Source organism: Sebastes umbrosus, chromosome 2 (assembly GCF_015220745.1).
Source record: "Sebastes umbrosus isolate fSebUmb1 chromosome 2, fSebUmb1.pri, whole genome shotgun sequence".
In the NCBI taxonomy this organism is placed as follows: domain Eukaryota; kingdom Metazoa; phylum Chordata; class Actinopteri; order Perciformes; family Sebastidae; genus Sebastes; species Sebastes umbrosus.
Window position 1 is genome coordinate 37,773,916 of NC_051270.1, and position 5,445 is coordinate 37,779,360.

At 36.2% G+C, this 5,445-nt stretch overlaps 1 long non-coding RNA gene across 1 annotated transcript; it reads right to left on the reverse strand.

The window, feature by feature from the left end:
* Positions 1-1,232: 1,232 nt before the first annotated feature.
* LOC119503276 lies at positions 1,233-2,875 on the reverse strand. Its single transcript, XR_005210291.1, has 3 exons — positions 2,738-2,875; positions 1,463-1,468; positions 1,233-1,244 (listed from the first exon to the last, which is right to left on the reverse strand). It is a non-coding gene; the product is annotated as an uncharacterized LOC119503276 (long non-coding RNA).
* Positions 2,876-5,445: the final 2,570 nt, after the last annotated feature.

Here is a 5,445-nt window from a genome sequence, read left to right on the forward strand (position 1 = left end):
GGCACTAGACACCTGCATGTACAACCATTAGAAATCTAAATACTAATAAATACAATTAAATTATTAATTGTCTTTTTTCTTTAGACTGATATTACCATAAATATAAAGCATAAAAACATTTGAAATATTAACAATATATATCTATAATATCAAAAAACATTAACATTAACGGTCCTATATTATAAAAAAGTGATATTTTCATGTTTTTTTTATTATAAATCAGGCTTAAGTGCCATATAAATACTGTGAAAGTATCGAAACGCTCAATCCACAGGGAAATACCTAGTCCGTATTCAGAAACTCAGCATTTGAAAACAAGCTGTCAGGATTTCTGTCCATTTGTGATGTCACAAATATACAATATTTAGACCCTTTACACAGATTTAAACATAAACAATCTAAATGTGTCCCAGTTTATTCCTGGTTGCAGTGTATGTGAATGTCACCAGCTGACAGAAAGTACACATGGACCCAAGCTGTTGCCTAGCAACGCAATTCTGCTGCAATTTCGTCGCAATTCCATTGAAATGTGCTAAAACAACGCTTCAGACAGAGGGTAAATACAGGCATATTCTGGCCGACAGTATGTGGAAAATAAAGGTTTTTTTTAACATTACAGCATGTAAACATGTTCTAGTAGAAACACAAAATACAAGTATGAACCTGAAAATAAGCACGATATGGGACCTTTAACATTCAAAATAAATCATTGTAAATGTTATTTTAGACTTTCTCCAAAATGACAAAGCTACACGGTACACCCAATAACTGTTTTAATAGTGAACAACACTCTTGGATTTGGCAGATATAGCATATTCTACTGTATATTGTTTCATTACAATATGTGGTCATTATTATAGGAGTTGCCTGTAAACAACACATACAGTGTTTCCTGTGACCATTGTCTGACTGACAGTGATATGAGATGTGAAACATTTACACAGTGAAACGAGGAATCAATACAAAGATAAAAATAACTGAACAATGACAGTTAAATGACTCACAAACTCCCGTTTCCCTTCTGCTGTGGTTGAAAATAGATAATATGGGCGTTTTCTGTTAAACTTCAAAGAAATGGCAAGTAAATATCAAGCTGATGTCAACTTCATTCAGAGCTTCTAAGTTGAAGGTCAGTGGAAATAGTGCTTGTTCTTTGTTGCTCATCGTGATGACGGTTCACCTAACACAGGGGTCTTACTATCAAAAGAGCCATTTAAGGCAAAAGAATAAAAAAAAAAATCTGTCTGGAGCCGCAAAACATTTGCAGTGAGGTAGGAGCCACATTGAGGGAAAACAAAATCGTAGATTTCGAGAATAAAGTCACAGCTTTACGAGAAAAAAAGCCATATTACCAGAATAAAGTCATAAATTACGAGAAAAAAATAAAATAACTTGTAAAATTACTACTACTATACTACTATACATATATACTAATATTATGACTTTATTCTCATAATATTACGATTTTCTTTCTCGTAATATTATGACTTTATTCTCGAAATCTAAGATGTATTTTATTTTCCTCAATTCCTAACACTCTGTACCATCGTACCATAGACCTACAACAATGATAAATAAAGATGAAAATGTAAACCAAAAAACAGTTATTCATTTCCAGTATTCTTTAACAAAATCCACGGGGAGCCACTGGAGAGGAGCTAAAGAGCCGCATGTGGCTCCGGAGCCGCAGGTTGCAGACTCCTGACCTAACACCTCTGATGCTCTTTCCAAACGTTTTCTCAACACTAACTGATAACTGGTATGATAACATGAACCCACTTGTGAGTCTGTGTGATCTCTCATCTAGTGGACTTAGTGGACACCAACTGTAAGCATTATTTGACCATTACCTAATGAAAGCAAACATTTGTGAGGTCAGAAAACGTTTGACTGACAAGCATTAATGATCACATGTGGAAACATCAGAAGACTGAGGAATAAAGTTCATTTGAGCAAACAACAAAAGTCAGACAGGTTTAAATGCAAAAAAAGTTCACAGTGGAATAATATTATCTATATGACAGCAGTACACCTGAATTTTTTTACAGTTGCTAATTTAAACATTTTTGTCCCCAGGAAGTACTTCAAAATCTGATGGAAGTTCACAATTATAGTTTGGGTAATATTTTCGATGTTCACCTTTGGTTTCACTTTGTCTTGTGGTCTCTACAATAACTTGGCGAGTAAAAGGTTATCATGACCTTTCATGATTTTCCTATGAAAAGAATTCAGGGCCAGAACTGTAAAAACCTTATTTTTGTTACCTAGCATCACTACCTGCTATGTAGCAATAAACTGAATTTATATTTGTTAGTACGAAGGAGTATTAGGGCCACATTGAGGGGGAAAAAAATCAGAGACTACGATAATAAAGTCATAACTTTACGAGGAAAAAAGTTGTAATATTACGAGAATAAAGTCATAACTTTACGAGAAAAAATCTTAATATTGGGGGAATAATGTCATAACTTTTCGAGAAAAAGTCCTAATATTACGAGAATAAAGTCATAACTTTACGAGAAGAGTCGTAATATTACGAGAAAAAAGTCCCAATATTATGAGAATAAAGTCGTAATATAACGAGAATAAAGTCATAACTTTACGAGAACAAAAGTTGTAATATTATGAGAATAAAGTCATAACTTTACGAGAACAAAAGTTGTAATATTACGAGAATAAAGTCATAACTTTTACAAGAATAAAGTCATAACTTTACGTGAAAAAGTCGTAATATAACGAGAATAAAGTCATAACTTTACGAGAAAAAAAAATCATTTCCTCCTTCAAAAAAGAGTCAGTTTCCCCATCACCCACCGTCCGTGTGGTTCTTTCTTTGAAATAAACACAGTTTCTTGCACAATCTTTTCAAAGTCCTGATAGTGATGATAATGTGGTGCTGATGTGCCTAAAGAGGAAGTATTTGGTTATTTGTGAAACCTAAAGTATAACTTCATAAGATGCTCCACGTTCCTCATTTTCACACAGGCTGCTCTATTTCCCCTCTAAAATAAAACGTAAAATTACTACATTATAATATTATGACTTTATTCTCATTATACTACGCCTTTTTTTCCAAGTAAACTTCTGTCTTTATTCTCGTAATATTACAACTTTTTTTTTTCGTAAAACTATGACTTTATTCTCGTAGTATTACGACTTTATTCTCGAAATCTCCGATTTATTTTTGTTTCCTCAATGTGGCCCTCATACTCCGTTGTAGATAAGAACAATGCCAAAAACTCTGAAAAAATGTCATCATTAACTTATGCAATTTAATATAACAGTGCAACGTCAGTTTTACTCAGAAAAAAAAAAAAGGAGAGCCCTCAAGGCTTCCTCTATGGTTGACTACTTATAGCAGCTTTCCAGCCTCCCTGGCCACTAGATAATTGGGTGTGAGGGGGGGATAATCCACGTAGATACGTGTTATCTTGAAAGTCAAGCGCAAACAATGGAAAACTTGCTGGAGATGGTCCATCGGGTAATTACAGACAATCCATACCCACCACCCACACACACATAAAGTAGTGAGTCATATTCCTAATCCCTCAAGGACGGGTTCGGCGGTCCATCTGGGGCAGATGGGCGAGGATGGCGCGCGTTCTGCATTAGCCTACGCCCCGCTGGTTGCCCGGCCGTGACCCTCCTGCTTTTGATCCTATTAGCAGGTGAATGAGGAGATGGACATCAGACTGACAGTCCAGGACTGGCCTCCGTTTGGCCACCTGACCCGAATACTCATTAGTCCATACATATGCTGCTCCAACAAACTGGCATATTGCACAAAGCTTCAGCTAATTCCCCTCAATTGTTCATATCAAAGTGTTTGTCATCAGTGGTGGAGAGACATGACGGAGTGAGATACACACTCTGCAGGCTGAATCAATATTATGCTGGATATGTCAGTGAGTATTAGCTCATCATCATCGTAGCAATAGTTGTATTTACTCAGTAGATACGCCACAATCGAGCTGTCTGAGTTGATACATTGTGTACACAAAAAAGTTCAAAAAGATATTTTTTCTCTTAAAGGTCCCATATCGTTGTTATTTTCAGGTTCATACTTGTATTTTGTGTTTCTACTAGAACATGTTTACATGCTGTAATGTTAAAAAAACAACTTTATTTTCCTCATACTGTCAGCCTGAATATACTTATTCACCCTCTGTCTGAAACGCCCTTTAACTTTTTATTCACTTACATATAAACAAACAGCAATAATCATGAAACAAATGTCATGCAGCAGCAAGGTAATAAAATGCATTTATGTTCAATAGATGATGCCACACAGGTTGAAGTAACTATGTATAATAAGACAGTTTTGAGGTACTGAGTAGTTGACTTGAATAGAGATAGAGATAGAGATATTTCACAGTTAAACCCTGTATTTATTTCTAAAAGCTGGAATTACTGCTTACTTTTTAAGATGATCAAATAAATATTACGTCTTTGCTTGCTATTGTCCTTCCTCTTTCCTTCGTTCTTTCTCTCATTCCTTCCTGCTTCCATTAATCTGAACATAGTTGCTTTTTTTTTTTTTTTTTTTTTTTTTTTTACTATTGGTGATAGTCATTATTTCAGTATCTCCATCACTGATACATTAACATGCTCCATGTACATGTCAATCTGTCAATAATTTTCTTCACAATACGTACTTTTATTTTAATTGGGATAATGGACACACAAGCTTCTGTCACCACCAGACTTGTGACTTGGTGAGTCCAGTCCTGTGGCTACAAGCTGGCAACACACAGGGTCAGACTGTCAGACTGTCACACCCCATTTATACCTGATATTACACTTTTTTTGCAATTGCTAAAACACAATATCCAGAACTAGGGCCCTCTTTGTTGAAAACCGTTTTTGGTTTATATATATATATACACAGAGTACAAAATATCTTATACTTCTGCTCTTGAAATGGTGTTTTTGCACCACAACTCTACACACAAACACCAAAAAAATAGCTATTTCCACATGCTATGCTACACTATCTAGATTCATTGGTAGCATGCTGTAACTAGAATTGCACTCGGAGAGCGCAGACCTACGCCAACGCATGACTTTAAGAACAGATCACAGCTCACAGCTGGAGGTTCAGTGAGGTGGTCGGCTTAATATTAACCGTGTAACGTATCGGCGGATGCCTCTCTCATTCAGCAGCCTTGTTGTGTCTGTATAACGTTACACTACGTTGACTCTCATCCCGTCATCTACTGCTGTTTTCTTTCTCATCGCGAATGGCCAGCAGCTGCCGCACACACATCCACACACGTATCTCTCTGCTCTCAGAAGGAGGCGGCGTCACGCGTCATCAACGCATCATCAGTTACACTGCGCATATGTTATACCCTGAGGTTTTAATGCTCAGGCTGATCTGAATTCTTAAAATATTCCTGAATCCGGATCATGATCCGGATCGCCACCAAAATCAAATGGATTGTT